Source organism: Schistocerca gregaria, chromosome 8 (genome assembly GCF_023897955.1).
Source record: "Schistocerca gregaria isolate iqSchGreg1 chromosome 8, iqSchGreg1.2, whole genome shotgun sequence".
NCBI lineage: Eukaryota > Metazoa > Arthropoda > Insecta > Orthoptera > Acrididae > Schistocerca > Schistocerca gregaria.
In genome coordinates, this window is record NC_064927.1 from 149,869,400 (window position 1) to 149,889,087 (window position 19,688).

The following is a 19,688-nucleotide window of genomic DNA, read 5'->3' on the forward strand; positions in this document are numbered from 1 at the left end:
ACAGTATTGTGGACAGTGTCATAAACATTTGTGTAACACACATTCAGAAAAAATTGTGAAGTCTGTCTCTTGCCTTGAAGTTGAGGACTCAGAGTAGTCTATTGTATATGAACACATCTGTATTTTGTATTGTAATATGTCAATTTTTTATTCACTCAGTCCAATATTTATAACAATTAACAACATTTATAAACTGATGCCTTAGTTAAAATACATAAACCATTTTGAAAGTTGTAATTTTTCGTCAGTAAACTTATTTAGCATGGAGAGCTGCATCAAACCAGTATTTGGACTGAAGACCACAACAACAAACTTATTTAATAAATGTGGGCTCGCCAACCCCCCCCCCCCCCCCCTTAGGCATCCAAGTTAGAAAAAAAGGCTTGGGTGTCCTAGGGTTAAGCCAGCCCATTTTAATAGCTTATGTTGACTTTATTTAATTAGTAATGTCTCCAGGCTGATTTATTTTTTATTGTTATCTCCTGTAATTTAATTACTGAAAAAAGCCTGAAATTTGTTTTTCAGGGTCAATGCAGTTTTATAGGATCCTGAAAAGCATACAAATACAGATTTATGAGATATATTAAAGTCTCACAGCAGAGAAAAAAACATTCATTATAAACAATATTTTGTAATGGTAACAGAATGTTCAATTTCACACACACGTATTATATTATTACACATTCAGAAATTCTTCTATGGACTAGAAGATGTTGTTAAGCAGAGATGAGCTGTCCGATGAGAGCATGGGTATAAACCTTACAAATTAAAAATATTCTTATTACAAATCTGATAACCACATTTTTTAAAAAAATTTGAAGCTTCTTAAGACAACCCATTTCGATAGCTTAGATTGATTTTATTTAATTAGTAAAGTCTCCAGGCTGATTTATTTTTTATTGTTATCTCCTGTCATTCCAGTACTGAAAAAAGCCTGAAATTTGTTTTTCAGGGTCAATGCAATTTTATAGGATCCTTAAAGGCATGCAAATACAGATTTATGAGATAGATAAAAGTCTCGCAGCAGAGAAAAAAATATTCATTATAAAAAATATTTTGTAATGGTAATGGAATGACACACATGTGGTAATGGAATGACATAAATGGGGCAATGGAATGACAATAATTTTATAACTGAATTTGACTGACATTCCTTAAGATGTTGTAGGTCAAATACATTTATATGATGGCTATACTACAATTTTGTATGTTGGCTATACTGTTAGTAAAAACTGGATGGAAAGCAGAGAAGGCCCACAAACTAAAACTGCACTTTTCTGAGAGTAGAAACTTATATTCAGTGAGTCTGAAGAGTAACTGCTGAAGGTGAGTTAATAAGTTTCCTTAGTAAAGATTACATTGAAATGACTAAATGGCTGCATATTACATGTAGAATGAAGTTAATATTTTGATAAACAGTATTTCTTCTTCCATAAGCTGTGCTTTCTCTGGGAAGCAATGGCAATGCCAAATTATACGAAAACCTCAATATCGCCCATAGAAAAAGAAGTTACTGACTTCTTATGTACTGCAACAGAATGCCTAAATAATAGAGACATTTTCATGTACTGTGTTGTTAGAAGATTACTATATCGAATAGAATTTTTTATTTAAAATAGATATTGGCTTATTTCTAGCAGTTACACTGTTTCCACAATAATTCTCAAACAAAATATTTCATTTTTACAGTTGTTATTGTGCCTCTCACATCAGCTGAGGAAATGGGAGAATACTGGAAACAACTCAAGGAGAAAGGGTTAAGTGAAGAAATTAAGAGAAAGAAAAAGGCTGAAACAGCAAAGTTTTACTCCTGCTCAACTTAAGCAGCAAAGAGAAAAAGAGAAACTTAATCAAAGAAAAGTCAGAATTAAAGTTAGAGGCAGCAGTGAAGACAATGGTGGTGATGCTTGCGTCATGTACACCAATAGTCCATATAAATCCCCAGCTACATTAAGGAACGCAGTTAGACATGTGGAAACTTGTTTACCTAGAAGTCCAAGAAGGTGCAAGAAATTTGTCTTGGAATTAGCTGCTGCTCACCGAGTACTAGTAAATGAACAACAGAAGAAAAATCAGATTCAGTGTCTAAATCCAAGCACTGAAGAAGCTGTTGCTATTTTTTACATTTGAGATGACATTTCGTGTCAAACTCCTGGAATGATAGTTTATATGATAATGAAGGATAAGGAAGGTGAAAAACCAAAGTCCAGAAGAGATACATGATCATGACATTGAAAGAAGCACATACTATATATCAAGTGGAATTCTCTGACATGTCAATACAATTGTCACCTGATATGTCAATAAAACTGTCCAAGTTCTGTGCATTGAGACCAAAGTTTGTGTGCACCTTATAGGACACACCACACAACGTGTGTGTCTACTGCTACCACTAGAACATAAAGCTACTTTTGAAAGTTATAAAGGAGGTTGCTTCACAAGTGAAAACCACATTTTCTGACTTAATTAGCACAATAGCCTGCAGTCAAGAGAAAGAAGTTTGCATACTGTCAAAATGTGAAAAGTGTGCAAATGTATCTTTGAAAGATAAGCATTCTTTGGATGAGAATGGGGTGAAGAAGCTGATCAAATGGACCCAATGGCAAATTTGTCAGAGTCTTGATGTTCTTTCAAATGTGCTACCTCAATTCTTATGATATACATTTATTAAAAGACAACAATCAATATTTTTTGAAAACAAAAAGAATTCTGCAAACAAGAAGAACATCTTGGTGTAAGTAGATTTTGGAGGAGATTATACTGTTCAACTGCTGAATGAAGTCCAGAGCACCAATTGGTCAAAACCACAAATCACTTTGTTTACAATGTTTGAGACTCACAAAATGATGAATATTTTTGTGCTGTTGTTATTGATGAACTTGATTATAATAAATATCCAGTGCACGTTTTCCCAAGTAAGATTGTAGAGCACATTATATCCTTCAAACCCAGAGGTAGACTTTGTCACATTCATGAGTGATGGTGCAGTCAGTGAATTTAAGCAGCATTTCCTGTTTGCCAACTTGACATATTTCAGAGAACACTATGGAATAAATATTCCATGAGACTTCTTTGCCACATCACATGACAAAGGTGTCATGGATGGGATTGGTGGAAGTGTAAAGCATTAAGTCTGGAATATCTGCAAAGCTGGGAAACACATACTATCTGGTACTGAGGCTTTTGCAAAAATTGCATGTGAAAGATGTTTTGGCATAAACATTTTTTATATCTCTGCCTTGCAAACTGTAGAGAATAAGGAAGAATTAAATAAAACGTAGGTGGGAATAGTTCCAGTAGAGCAGATCAAAACCATTCATGTTGTTACACCTATCGCTCCATATATTATTGAGTACCAGCATTACTCACTATTTCAAAAAGCAATCTTCAGCCAAAGAAAATTCACAAGACCTGATCAATCATACAGTCTTGCATCAAGCAGATTTTGCTCTGGTTTCATATGCTGGAAGGAACAGATCAAGACTTTTTGTGGAGCAGCAGGTGATTTATGTTGAAGATGGTTACGAAATTTCATTTCCTAGAAAGAATGATGAAAATGGAAATATATTTACATTTCCTCAAAGGAAGATAAATGTTGGGTAGAAAAAGGCCAAATTGTAGAGAAACTAGATCAAAGGAATAAGTACCATTTTTCCCTACCCGATCAGCAGTGCAGAATAAAACTGGTGGTTTTTGAGAAGAAGTGTCAGTCTATTACTATTAAGCATCTTTCCATTAACAATGATTTTTTTTTTTACTTTGTTAGTAAAATATTAGTTTAATGCATTTCATCTTCTATGCCACTTTTTTCTGTTTATTCCTCTTGACAATATAATTTTTGTGAATTTTTATGGGAAATTGGCAAGCTGAATTATTGTAGCATTGTAAATGAGACTAATATGCATGCCTGAATTATGTAACTCCATTACCAGAAAGTTTTCTTTGCATTAAGTCTCATTGTGTTAATGAAACTTTAACTGTTACATAAATTGTGTTCCTTTGCTTATGCTGGAAATCCAAAAGTAATTTTTTGGCAGTTGCTTCAAATTTGAAATTCTTGACCAAATATATTTTCAATGACACAAAATTCCATAAGATTATCTTCAATGTGTTTTCTGGTTATGGCACAAGTTAACATATTCTAAACTTTATATGTGCCACTACCAAAATATCTGTCACTCATTCTTTACTCACTATTACTGATCAAAGTATTGACTGCCACAAAAGTTTCCATTACAGTAACATCAGAGCATTCTGAAAACTTAGAACCACATGGGAAAAAAGTTAAGTAAACCTCCAAGGTTAACTCTTTTTCAATGTCTGCAGAATGATGCAAAAGCCTCCTTAGAGCTTTGGGACAATCATTAGCACTTCTCACAAAACTTGTAATGGGATCCCAATTTGTAATGATTCTATCAACAGCAATCTAGAAGGTACATGTCAGAGAATTTCACTCCATTCTACATCTACAAATTCAAAAAAGGATTTTAGAACTTCCCTTCGCTGTGCAGAAATGGGGAAGTGAACATTTAATTTTCGGACCAAATTTTTCAAGATCAACATATAGGGTATAACAAGCACGTTTCATCACATTGTGCAAAATATTATTCGAACAGTGTGTCTTGAACATTTGTTTGTTATCATCATTTAACAGTTTAAATACTGAATTATGCTTTCCAAAATTAATGTTGGCATTACAAGCACAAAAAGCACTACAGTTGTGTATAACATGTTTGCTGGACTCCAAGAACGTTTTAACAAATTGTGAAGAGACATTGCTGTTTCACTGCTCTCTTCTATAAAATCCAGAAGTTTATTTTGTATTCCAATTTCAGGAAAACAATCGGAAACATCTTCCAATTTTTTCGTTTGAAGCATCAGTTGCCATACAAAAAAAAAATTACTCGAGTTAATGGGAACATTTAAAATTGGAACAAAATCTGAAACACTTTTTGGAGCCAAAACTTCTTTCACTACTCCTTTAGCTTTAGTGCACCCACAATACATTTTCTTTATTGTAACACTAGGATAACTGAATACATCCTTCACGATGTTAACATTGCAGTTCTAGCTATTGTAACTGAGATTATGTTTCACTGTATGATACACAATGTCAGTTCTGCTGCAACAGCTCTGTGTAATCCACTCATGGCCTAGTGATATTAAATTTATTTATTACTACATTAAATTCACATTTACATAATTTTAAATTGCACCAAACAAAGTAATACAATGGTACTACAAAATTGATTTATAGCTTACCTGTAGTTTTTGCATGTTCAGATCAGTCAGTATTGCCTCTATATGCCACACTAAATTCCCATTTGCTGATATAATAGAAGGCTTTGAAACAGTTAGCTTTCACACGATGAATCTATAAATATGTTTCTTCCCAACACAAATGAGAACACACGTTTTTAGCTCTCTTCTTTGTGGATAATTTCACACAATCATACTTCAAGCAAGAAGCTCCAATGAAGGCAAATCTTTGGAAACTGGAAAGAAAGGCTTATGCCTTTGCTGTTACCTGAACTAGAAAATGTTAGCCTGCTGAACAACATCATTATGCAACAGGATGGAGCCCAAGGACATTATTGGAGTCCTGTTTGAGACTAGTCAAACAACCAGATGTGAAGAGACTCCTATAAGCCTGCCCACAGGACTAACCTTAAGAGCATGAAATAATTAACTGTGGCCCTTCTTAAAGGAAAAGACTTCCACAACTCATATGACTTCTACTGAAAAACTGAAAGTAGAGGTTACCTGTACCCTGAGAATAATCACTCCCAAAATGCTGTGTTGGACAACTAGACCACATGGCAGCAAATACATATTTTTGCCTTGCACAGAGAGTTTGAAATATGTAACAACATGCACTTCCATGTTAAACCAGTTTTGCATGTATCTTTTTCTGTTAAATACAATTTTGGCTAAAGCTATGGAGTTGATTCATGTTTCTGTTTGTCTTTCATGTTGCTTCTTGTTACAACACAACAACATTAAACATTCTGATCAGGACTTCTGGTCCATACTGTAGCCTACTTGGGGAAAAAAAAAAAAAAAAAAAAAAAAAAAAAAAAAAAAAAAAAAAAAAAAAAGTTGCTCCTCCTGTATTACTGAACAGTTGTTTTTACCTAATACTTTAGACAAAGCATTTGCTTAACTACACACAGACCACTATAAGCTGTCTATACACTGACAAAATTTGGATTCATCTAACACAAATTTCATAGTTGTGCAGAACATTATTATTATCCCATTATGATGAACAACAAACCTAACTGACAATATGTTAGCTGAAATGACATTTATTGTACCTACAGAAAAGGCACTAGCTGAGAAACCTGGTGCTGCCTGGGTATTTATTTATAGCAGTGCCAAGACTATGTATGCATGGAATTTATTTTTTATTTCTGAAGCTTCTTTGTGTACAACATCTGAAGTTGTATGTTTGTGGACATGGCTGAAGGCGGCCTGAACGAGGCATGTCATCGACAGTTCGTCTCTCTGCATCTCTTCCATGTCTGAACAACATCACTTTGGTTCACTTCAAGATGCCTGGACACTTCCCTTGTTGAGAGCCCTTCCTGGCACAAAGTAACAATGTGGATGCGATCGAACTGTGGGATTGACTACTACAGTAGTATTTAATGAACTGTGGATGAACCCCTACCAACAGAGAATTAAATGCATTGAGCAAAAATAATAGTGCATTGAGAATAACTAGCTTCTAGCTGAAATCTAGATCTGCATGATAAAATTTAAAAAGGATGACTGATCACTGCAATCTATAATTTACAAGGCAGTGAGAAATATTTCAAAGAGCAAATACACAGAACTGAGTTTTTTGGCTACTGTAACTTATCCTCATTGTGGTATCACAGTTTCTCAATCATCTGGATACCCAGGAGTTTTGCAAGTGGAGCCTCATCCACTGATCCATTGTATGCCCATTTATCTCTCCTTCTGGTATCTATAAAAACTTTTTGCTCAATTCAAATTCCATAAGAGTTTCTTTTTTTAAAAAAAATTAGGGTTAAATAGCTGTCTGGCTATGAAGCAGTTGTAAGACCATTCCATTATTCTCCTGGCTGAGTCTGGGTCTGTTCGGGGTCTTTAATGATATACTTGTGTCATCAGAAAATGTAAGTTTTTGAAGAATCCTCCAACACCCCCATGTAAATCATTTATGTTGATCAAACAATGGATGTTGATCAAGAACAGGAGCAAAGCCAAGTGCCAAAACTTGTGGAAGACCACATTTAATGCTCCTCCACACTGAATTTAATCTTATTCCTGTTGTGGCCCTCTGTTTTCTGTTGATAAGTTGTAACCTTGTCCATCGAAGGGGCAGACCTTCAAAGCCATACAGTTTTAGTTTCCGTGGCACAATTTAATGATCTACACAGTCCAAAGACTTGGCAAATCACAGGAATGTCAGCAGGTTAGTTTCTACCAATCCATCACAGTTCTTCTACAGTTGAGTTCATTTGGTGATATACTGCCTTCTTACTAGTGAAGCCTTTACGCAAACCAAACTGACATATCGTTAGTAGGTCATTCTCAGGAAGATGGTGCAGTGCTCTATTCTTAGTTAATTTTGGATCATTTATATGATAAATTATAATGATGAGGAAAGAGCCATTTTATATTCATACCACAAATTATTTTGATAATGGGGCTACATGCTGACCATTTTCAAGACTCCATTTTTTTAATACGCAAATGTCTGTTAGTAACTTCCATCGATCAACTTTTTCACATTACAATAATAGAAATTCTTCTCCAGAAACTATCTTTTCATAAAAATTTGAGAACAGGGGAAAAAGATAGATCAACCTATAATAATTAGTGGTCAGCAACTATCTCCACTTTGATGCAGTGGTGTTATACCGCCAAAATTCAGTCATTCAGGAAACTGACTCATGGGTTGATTGCAAAGGTAACTCAAGGGAGATGTTACCAACTCTGCACAGTATTTTAATACCTTGCTTTTATACCTTGAATGAGATACAACCATAGCCTGAAGGATTAGTGCTTTTTAGTGACCAAATGATTTTTGAAATGTTGCTAACAAATGACCTGACAAAATTGATGCAATGCCTGTCACAGTAATTTTATTGGATCTGCTTCTAATGGATTATTTATGCCCCATGTTTTCAGCCATAATGTAAATTCCATATCGTCTGTCTTGCTGAAACTCTCTTATAAACATTTAATATTATTTGTCTTGCTGAGTTTATTCGTTTCATGCCTAATAATGCTCTACATTGACCTAGCCTTATTCTTAGGATTTTGAATTTTTTGTGTGCAATACATGGCTTTTTGCCTTTTTAATGACAAGCTGCAAAATTTTACTATACTGTTTGTAGTGTATTTTAAACTCTTTATATTACAAATAATCATTTTTGTCAAATAAAGCTCTTTCATCCTAGTATTGGATATTTTGATGCCAGATGTTAACCAATCTTTTGGCTTCTATTGGAAACGTTGCAGGCCTGTTGGATTTATAATGTTATAACAATATTTTTAAGAAAGAATTATATCTATTTCACATCTGCTATGTGTGTCTTTGGTAAACTTCTTCCTGTTTTTTATCCTGAAAATTCTTTCTGAATAGGGTATCAAGAGAATGTGTACAGTCGAACAAAATTTTTCTTTTATGCTGTTAGTTAAACATTATCGATGGGAATGTTTTATTGCTGCCATTTGATCATAATACCAGATACACAATTTATTATAGGGCACACTTTTGTTTAGAAACAGTCCTCCTGCTCTAGTTTGGGACGTTATTGTGGGGGTCAAACCAAAGGTAAACAAAAGTAACTCTAGGAAGCATTGATCTGATCCATATTGTATGAAATCTGTATTTAAAACCCCACATAAACTCACTTCCTAATTAGTTCTACTAAGTTGAATTTATACTGCCTCTAATAGCTGAATGCAGTCTAAAATATTACCTGTTGAATCCTATAGACTTTCAGAACTAATGTCTAGTAATGAAGTATAGAATTCAGATAACTGTGCAAGGCATTATTCAAGCTCTACAGCCTGGGACTCTATTCCACTTTTTGTGCATATGGCCACTCTCCCCTTGCCTCATTTATTTATGCCTATAGTAGTCTATTGCTAAGTTGTATTTATTTAGGTGCATTTGTCCAATTTCTGTGACTTCCAGATCATGTTCTGTTATACATGTCACATTTACAGAAATTCTTGTAGATTTTTCAGAACCCTGTATAGAGAACAGAATCTCAGATTTCTTGTTAAACAAGCTTTTTATCGTTTGATGTTTAACTCCAAATGTATTCTCCAAGCAGCCATTTTTTGTTTCTCCAGTTTCTGTTGCTAGAGAGTGTATAGATATTTCATGAATCTCTGTTGTTCAGTAATATTTAGGCCCTAACCAAATAAATGCCTAGTGAAAATACTGGAAATCAAAGAGATTGGACAGACAGCTACAATTAATGCTTCTGGAAATTAGTCATGCAAGTAACATCTCACTGGAGACGTTAATGTCATATGCCAAGTCGTGTGGGGTGCGACCTTGTATAGGACAACCTATCAACCTCACTCTCAGAATATACTACAACTTCCTAGACGTATTGCTCACACAAGGGTTATGAGGATGAGATTAGAATAACTACAGCACACACAGAGGCATTCAAGCAGTCACTCTTCCTGTGCTCCACATGTGAATGGAATTGGAAGAAATCTTAACAACTGATACAAGGGGTGGACCTATGCCATGCACGCCACAGTAGTTTGCAGAGAATAGAAGTAGATGCCATTGTGCCAAACTGTTGAGTGATTCATGAGGCTCTGAATTTACATGTTCAGCAGAACAAATCATACAGGTGTTGTCCTATTAATCAGGGGTGACACAGTATTCCCATCTGTGTACCAGTGATGTGCCTAACATCAGCCTCAGTTGAGGTTAGATCTACAGTACAATGTGTCCCTGGCACTACTGTACAATCTTCTTTACCAAGGTCTTCTCCCACACTGCCTAATCATGACACCACTAAGCCTGCACTTGCCTTAAAAATACTGGTTCTGTAGTATTTTAGGCATCCCTCTTCCATGACTACTCCCTAGCAGAAGGATCTGCTTGATCTTTACAGCCCTCTGGTTACCACTACAAACAGCAGAGCAGTGAAACTGTTAAGATGGCTCTGAGCACTATGGGACTTAACATCGATGGTCATCAGTCCCCTAGAACTTAGAAATTCTTAAACCTAACTAACCTAAGGACATCACACAACACCCAGCCATCACGAGGCAGAGAAAATCCCTGACCCCGCCGGGAATCAAACCCGGGAACCCGGGTGTGGGAAGCGAGAACACTACCGCACAACCACGAGATGCGGGCAACTGTTAAGACACAACCAGACTAATGCTAGCAGGCCTTCAGCATTTACTGACCCTCTTACCTGAGATTGCAACTTTGACCACTAGCTAGTCATCTGCCTTATTCCTTACTTTACTGCTGATACCTGCTCTAATACTGCCTGTGCTAGTGTGAGCTAAACTTTGTTTTTTAAGATCAGCTCATCTTTCTCTGCTCTTCAGGACCACTATTCTAGATGTTTGTTTCACAGCATCCAACAGAAAAAAAACGAAAGCAGATCTCCCACTATCTATCAGTTCTCACTACTCTGCAACAATTTCCACGCTGTCTTTTGTAGTGATATTTTGGTGTCTGCTCAATGATAAAATGATATTGCGCAACTTTTTAGATTTTACCTAGTAAAGTACAGCTGTATTATAATATTGGTGGGTATGCAATTTATGGAAGAAGCCTGTGTATATGATAATCAAAACATTACGGAGCTAAATGTTACATTACTGAATATTTGCTAATCAGTGCTGTAATCAATATTCAGAAACACACATAAAAAAACCCTGTCCGTTAGTATAGCACAGCCAGATGCCACACAAATGCTGCGGCATGTGCAACAATTCAACTTTGATCAGTAACCAAAAAATGACAACCAATTCAAATAAAACGCTATCTAAATTCGATATACAAAGTACTCTGCCATATGTTCTGGCAGTCAAGTGCACACACATTGTAATCGACTATAAGAATCATTTATAAAATGCAATTTATAGTATTTGAATTAAAAGATAATACTGTAAACTTCATTTTTACTCTCCTAAACAATAAAACAATCACGAGTTCAGCAACAAAGGTAGCACTGCACGGATACGGGACTCCTATCGTCAGTTCAGCATTCACAAACGAAATGGATGATCCATTGTTGAATGATGTCAATGTCTTTGGGCTTTTGTTGTCATGCATTGGTGATGTATCACCATTCAAAACATCAATACTAACCTCAATGTTTATGAACGAAACCTCGATGTTTTTAAAACATCGATGAATTGTTGTCAGCCGTACCTGAGATAGTGTAGATTTCGACTTGTAGCAGAAATTTCTAAAATACACCGAGTAACCTGCTACTCACGGAACATCTATAGGAAGGATTATTTGCGAGAAAAATGAATATATTGTTATACTAAGTGTTTAATGACTGGTTTTGTCTGCGGCTTCTGCTGGACACTTAGAAAGAATTTTGTGCATGCATAAAAAAAAAGAATCAGTAAGTAATGTGAAACCATTAAGAAATGCCGTGCACCATTATGACCAAAGGTTAATGTGTAAAAAAAACTTTAAGCAGCTTAGGTTATTTTCTTAATTAAATGAGAAGAATATAATGTTCAATCATTCGGATATTTTCCATAACGTTCATTACAAAGAGTGTGGGGGTTAGGGGTACATTGTGCCCACCTGAAAAAATAAAGGAAAAGCAGATTTCTTAAATTTTTGTTGAATTTTATTAACTGAATACTTTTTGAAGATCTACAGATGTGTGATAAGAGTCCTAAACCTGAAAATATGATGTAGCATATTCTTAGCAATACCAATGCACCTTCAGAAGGGTTTACTGTTGACTCCAGGCCACCACGAAAATTCAAAAAATGCAAATGTAGTTGATTGTCGTTGACTTTTACCCTCAACATATTTTTTAAAGAGATATTGATGTATAAGCAATATTGATCATGACCTTTATTAGGGAAAGTGAAATCCGCTATGGAGACTTAATTTTCTAGATTAAGTTTGAAAAATTTTCACAAATTCTTCTACCAACTTTGTTTTCAAAATTTAAAAATGTGAAGTAACTGGCCATATATTACAATATTTTCGAATGGTGGGGATAATGTACCCTTCGTATTACGAAGGTTAAACAGTGGTGCAAGCAAACTAAAAAAAAAAAAAAAGTAAGCAATGATGGATCCTCTATTATGGTATTATGCAAACCGTATATCGTGACAGTTGGCTGTGACCATAAACAAACGAGAACTTAGATTGCCTCCCCCTCATCATCTGCATCATCATTCATCCCCATTGCGGTCAGAGGAAGGCAATGGCAAACCACCTCCACTAGGACCTCACCTTATATGGCGGTGCGGGTCTCCCACATCGTCCTCTATGCTCCTCGGAGTATGGGACCTCATCATCAACCCCTGCGAAGGGCTGCCATTCTATGCCCACGTTCTGTGCTACCACGAAGCAGAACTGACCAAACGGCCATAGGGAATGCTGCTGATTGCTTTTGTTGTGGTGAGAGCCCCTCCGAATCCTCAAGTGCCCCAGGGTTAGTCTCTCACTCATTTCAAAATAACAATAATAAGGAAAAAACGCTGTCCATAACATAAAACAAATAGGAGTGTAAAAAGCATTTGGTATAGGCTACAGCACAATTGTTTGCTGTGGTTGGCAGTGGTAGTTCAGGTCCTACCCGTACCGGTAGGCCCTATCTTACGCAACCATAGTTCAAGACACTCCCCACCTAAAACTGCCAAAATATAGTGTCACCATAATACCAAGGCTGCAGTATCCAATGCATTATCGTGAGCATTAATTACAAAAAAAATATGCAAGAACTAGAGGTATTCTTTTTCAAGATAATTTGATGCAGCAGGCCTACAGTTTTTATTGTGACTAATATATAATGCGTTTGACCATATTCTAACTTCGCAATTAAAATTACTCATTTAATGACTATCTACAGTTTATGGTGTTAGAACTGTAATATTCAGCCTACAGGTACCCATTATGCTGTTGACAACTTACAGTCACAGTCATTTTCAGTAATGTGTCATATGAGAACTTTGTTTTCATTTTTATTTATTTAATTATTTATTTATTTACTCATTAATCCATCTGCAGCTGCCAATTTCCGTTTTATAGATATAGTCAGGACACACACAATTTCAGTTACATTTGTACATACTGGGTGAGTGTGGAGGGAAGGTTTCAGAAACTATTTGGGGTAGGTCAAATGTCCACATGAGGCTTTTTGTTCTGAACCTGTCCTCGTACTCACACTGTATATATTTATATACAGGATGTTCCAAAAGTATTAATTGAGATGAATTCTGGAGATAGAGAACATCAAAGCAAATATATTTAGTTATGAGAGATATGATCGCTGATGGCAGTTTCTGATACTAGTGACAATTTACACAGAAAGTAGTTTAGCATGGTAATTATAGCTGTGGCATTCATTGTCCTGTATGCATGCAGTACTTGTCATGCCATTGATTGTCAAATCCACTTGAAGATTCCTGACATACCTGTGTCCTCAGTGGAGGGCGCTAGAAGCAAGGGCAATTCTAGCAATTACATCTTCTTTGTTTTCCACAATGGTTTTGCAGACCAGCTGCTTCATATACCCCCAGAGGTAGAAATTCAGTAACGTGAGGCTGGGTGATCTGGGTGGCCAGGCCATCTCAGCCGATCCATCGCTTCCCGAAAGGGGCTCTCAGATGGCTCCTCTTAGCAATGTTGAAATGGGCTGGCACCTCATCATGCTGAAAGTACATCCTTTGTCTAACTTTCAGAGGTACATCCTCCAGCAATTCTAGCAAAACATGTTCCATGAATATGCAATATCTCCATCTGTTGAGGCAGAATGGATGGTTCAGTCAACGTATCACAATTGTTATTGGAACGTGGTGATGCTTATGAATGAATCGGTGCATATCAAAGCTGACATGATAAATAACCATCCGTGCACTGGCAGTTTTTAATTTCTGTACTCATTTCGTCAGTGGTACCTACCACCAGCTTTCATCAGAACTACTAACAAGATGTCCCTGATCATTACAAGCTGACTTCAGAGACCATATGTTCCTTGTCAAAATAAATTTTTTGTGATGTTCTCTACCTGCTGTATTAATATGAATGAATAGTTTCAGAACATCCTGTATACTCTTAACGTAGACTCATCTAATTTAGTCAAAGTTTCAATTTTCAACCCTAGGTAAATACCCAACAACAAACCAAGCTTTTCTTAACATAAGTTGAGTTAGAGAAAAACATGAATAACAACATTTTGATGACCACTCAAAATTCACACGCTCATCATTGCATTTTCACAATTTTTCTTTCACCATTTCACTTATGTAATGAACACCATGCACTCACTAATCTTTATTACACAATGGCAGCCTCACTTTGTAACACCATGCTGGTTCAAGGTATTCAGAATGATATTTAGAGTAAATAGCTGCAGGGTCATTCTTAAATAACGACAAAATACACGCGACGTATTTCAGAATTATACTGACAAATTTCAAGGTGATGTGGAATGTTTCTTGAGGAACGAAATGAGGATAGGAACTGGTGTCCAGAAATGTCATTCAATGACACCACAGAGTTTTGGAAGTCACAGGTGCCAGTGCCTGCTGCTAGGCCACCCCTCCTGCAGAAGGCATGACACTGTGTGAACAGACCATTGGCAGATGTTTTTTGATATTCAGTGATCTTGTCTGATTGCCATGATTCCCAGTGAAGCAGATGAAGCTATTGTCTCTGTAAGCAGGCCTTGTCTTCTATGATGTGGTGGCTGATGATGTCAGAAATGTGCTTCTATCAGCAATGTGTTGTCTCCCGGGAACATCTATAAATCTCTGATGTTTATGGTATAGTATGCAGGATATAACAGACAGAGAATGGCAGCGTCAAAAATACAGGGCAAACATTAGCCTATGCAGCAGCCATCACCATCTACTCCACTGGAGTGTGCATCATTCAGCCACGTTACATGAATAACATCTTCCTTTAAGGGTACAAATACTATAAAATATATGTATATGTACTACCTTTTTGTAACTAGCTATGTATATGCAAGATTTATGTAAAAATGAAAGTGTCCAATATCATTGTAAGAAATGATCAATGGACAAATAAAGATTAAAGACATTCTGAGATGTGGGCACCTTTCTTGAAGTTAAATCCCATAAACCATGAATGCAGGAAAATGTGGAGGAATCATAGGTGTAGACACTGCGGCAGCCATCAGACAACAAGCTCCAAGGAATCTACAGGGTGTTTAAAAAATGACCGGTATATTTGAAACGGCAATACAAACTATACGAGCAGTGATAGAAATACACTGTTTGTTGCAATATGCTTGGGACAACAGTACATTTTCATACAGACAATCTTTCGAAATTACAGTAGTTACAATTGTCAATAACAGATGGTGCTTGGGGCTGGGAAACTCTATAGTACGATATTTTCCACATATCCACCATGCGTAGCAATAATATGGCGTAGTCTCTGAACGAAATTACCTGAAACCTTTGACAACGTGTCTGGCGGAATGGCTTCACATGCAGATGAGATGTACTACTTCAGCTGTTCAATTGTTTCTGGATTCTGGTGGTACACCTGGTCTTTCAAGTGTCCCCACAGAAAGAAGTCACAGGGGTTCATGTCTGGCGAATAGGGAGGCCAATACACGCCGCCTCCCGTATGTTTCGGATAGCCCAAAGCAATCACATGATCATCGAAATATTCATTCAGGAAATTTAAGACGTCGGCCATGCGATGCGGCCAGTCACCATCTTGCATAAACCACGAGGTGTTCGCAGTGTCGTCTAAGGCAGTTTGTACCACCACAAATTCACGAAGAATGTCCAGATAGCGTGATGCAGTAATCGTTTCGGATCTGAAAAATGGGCCAATGATTCCTTTGGAAGAAATGGCGACCCAGACCGGTACTTTCTGAGGATGCAGGGACGATGGGACTGCAACATGGGGCTTTTCAGTTCCCCATATGCCCCAGTTCTGTTTATTGACGAAGCTGTCCAGGTAAAAGTAAGCTTCGTCAGTAAACCAAATGCTGCCCACATGCATATCGCTGTCATCAATCCTGTGCACTATATCGTTAGCGAATGTCTCTCGTGCAGCAATGGTAGCGGCGCTGAGGGGTTACCGCATTTGAATTTTGTATGGATAGAGGTGTAAACTCTGGCGCATGAGATGATATGTGGACGTTGGCGTCATTTGGACTGCAGCTGCAACACGGCGAACGGAAACCCGAGGCCACTGTTGGATCAACTGCTGCACTAGCTGCGCGTTGCCCTCTGTGGTTGCAGTACGCGGTCGCCCTACCTTTCCAGCATATTCATCCGTCACGTTCCCAGTCTGTTGAAATTTTTCAAACATATCCTTTATTGTATCTCTTTTCGGTCCTTTGGTTACATTAAACCTCCGTTGAAAACTTCGTCTTGTTGCAACAACACTGTGTTCTAGGCGGTGGAATTCCAACACCAGAAAAATCCCCTGTTCTAAGGAATAAACCATGTTGTCCACAGCACACTTGCACGTTGTGAACAGCACATGCTTACAGCAGAAAGACGACGCACAGAATGGCGCACCCACAGACTGCGTTGTCTTCTATATCTTTCACATCAATTGCAGCGCCATCTGTTGTTGAAAATTGTAACTACTGTAATTTCGAAAGTTTGTCCGCCTGAAAATGTACTGTTGTTCCAAGCATATTGCAACAAACGGTGTATTTCTATCGCTGCTCATTTAGTTTTTATTGCCGTTTCAAATATACCGGTCATTTTTGAAACACCCTGTACATCACCTTTTATTCTGTTAATTCTTGTTGTTGCTGTTGTTGTTATTATTCTTATTGTGGTCTTCAATCCAAAAGCTGGTTCAATGCAGCCCTCTGTGTTACTCCATCCCATGGAAGCCCTCTAATCTTCAGTATTCTTCTGTACTACCACGTTTCAAAAACTTCAATTCTCTTCTTGTCTGAACTGTTCATCATCCATGTTTTACTTCCACACGTGTCTACACTTCACACAAATATTTTCAGAAAAGACTTCCCAACACTTAAATCTATATTCATGTTAATAAATTTCTCTTCTTCAGAAACACTTTTCTTACCATTGCTAGTCTACATTTTATATCCTCTCTACTTAGGTAACATCCATTATTTTAATGCCCATTTGCTGCTTTAAGTGTCTCAGTGCTTAATCTAATTCTCTCAGCTTCGCCTGATTCAGTTCAACTACATTCAATTATCCTTAGTTTATTTTTGCTTATGTTCATCTTATATCACCCTTTCAAGTTGCTGTCCATTCCATACAACTGCTCTTCTAAGAATTTTGCTATCCCTGACAGAATTACAATGTCATTGGCAAATCTTAAAGTTTTTATTTCTTCTCCTTGAACTTTAATTCCTTCTCTTAATTTTTCTTTTTTGTTGTTTACTTTATTGAATAACAAAGGTGATAGTTTACAACTTTCTTGACCACTGCTTCCCTTTCATGCACCTCAGCTCTTATAATTGCTGTCTGGTTTCTTTGCAAGTTGTAAATATCCTTTCACTCCCTGTATTTTACCTCTGCTACCTTCAGAATTTCTTAGAGAGTATTCCAGTTAACATTGTCAAAAGCTTTCTTTAAGGGTATAAATACTATAAATGTAGTGGTGGTGGTGGTTAGTGTTTAACGTCCCGTCGACAACGAGGTCATTAGAGACAGAGCGCAAACTCGGGTTGGGGAAGGATTGGGAAGGAAATTGGCCGTGCCCTTTCAAAGGAACCATCCCGGCATTTGCCTGAAACGATTTAGGGAAATCACAGAAAACCTAAATCAGGATGGCTGGAGACGGGATTGAACCGTCGTCCTCCCGAATGCGAGTCCAGTGTGCTAACCACTGCACCACCTCGCTCGGTACTATAAATGTAGGTTTGTCTTTTCTTAACATATGTTGTAAGGTAAGTCATAGTGTCAGTATTGCCCCATGTGTATGCACAGTTCTCCAAAATCCAAATTGATCTTCCCCAATGTTGGCTTCTACTAGTTTTTCCACTTTTCTCTAAAGAATTCGTGTTAGTATTTTCCAGTCATAGCTTATTAAACTGATAGTTTGGTAATAGTTCCACCTGTCAGCACCAGCTTTCTTTGTAATTGGAATGATTATATTTTTCTTAAAGTCTGGGCATATTTTGCCTATTTCATGTATCTTGCAACTATAAGAAAGAATTTAGCCATGGCTGGCTCTCCCAAGGCTATCAGTCACTCTGACAGAACATTATCTACATCTTGGGACATGTTCCAACTTAGATCTTATAGTGCTCTGTTCAAATGTTCTAATGCGTGTGAATTCCTAAGGGACCAAACTCCTGAGGTCATCGGTCCCTAGACTTACACACTACTTAAGCTAACTCTTGCTAAGAACAACACACACACCCATGCCCGAGGGAGAACTTGAACCTCCGGCAGGAGCGGCCGTGCAATCTGTAACATGGCACCTCAAACCCCCTGGCCACTCCCAGCAGCTTTAGTGCTCTGTCAAATTCTCCTCACAATATAATATCTCCCATCTCATAATCATCTACATCATCTTTTCGTTAATTATATTGCCTGCAAGTTCATCTCCCTTACATAAACCCTCTCTATACTCCTTCCATCTTTAAGCTTTCCCTTCTTTGCTTAGGGCTGGTTTTCCATCTAAGCTCTTTATATTCATACTGCTACTTCTCTTTTCTCCATAGGCCCCTTTAATTTACCTGTAAGCAGTATCTATTTTGCCACTAGTGATGTATGCTTCTAAATCCTTACTTTTTAGGTGTTTGTGTTCTCTTTTACCTGCTTCATTTTTATATTTTCTGCTTTCATCAGTTAATTTCAGTACCTCCTGTGTCACTCAAGGATTTCTACTAGGCCTAGTCTATGTATTTTATCCTCAGCCGCCTTAACTGTTTCATCTCTCAAAGCCACCCATTCATATTCTACTCTATTCCTGTCCCCTGTTGTAGCCAATTGTTCCCTAATGCTCCCTCTGAAACTGTCAACAACCTCTGGTGCTTTCAACTTATTCAGGACCCATATCCTTAATGTACTACCTTTTTGCAATTTCTCTAGTTTTAGTCCACAGTTTGTAACCAATAAATTCTGGTCAGAGTCCACATCAGACCTTGGAAGTGTTTTACAATTTAAGATTTGGTCCTGAAATCTATGTCTTGTCATTATATAATCAGCCTGAAACCTTCCAATGTCTCCAGGTCTCTTTCACGTGTAGAGCTTTCTTTCATGTTTCTTAAACCAAATATTAGCTATTATTAAATTATGCTCTGTGCAAAATTCTGCCAGGCAGCTTCAGCTTTCATTCTCTCCTTCAGATTCTTTGGAGCTATTTGGCATATAAACTTCTAGTAGAGTATGTACAGAATGATGTTGCCAGTAGATGTGCAATCAGCAAGATACGCATTTGGAGAGTGATGGTAGTGGGGATTGTGGGCAGGCACTGTGTTGAAATGCTGGGCACTGATGAGGAAGTGCCGTTTTAAACTGAGGCCTACCCTCAA

The 19,688-nt window shown here is 37.2% G+C and overlaps 1 non-coding gene across 1 annotated transcript; it reads right to left on the reverse strand.

Annotated features, from left to right (window-relative positions):
- Nucleotides 1–17,976: 17,976 nt before the first annotated feature.
- Trnaa-cgc (transfer RNA alanine (anticodon CGC)) lies at nucleotides 17,977–18,049 on the reverse strand. Its single transcript has one exon. It is a non-coding gene; the product is annotated as a tRNA-Ala (tRNA).
- Nucleotides 18,050–19,688: the final 1,639 nt, after the last annotated feature.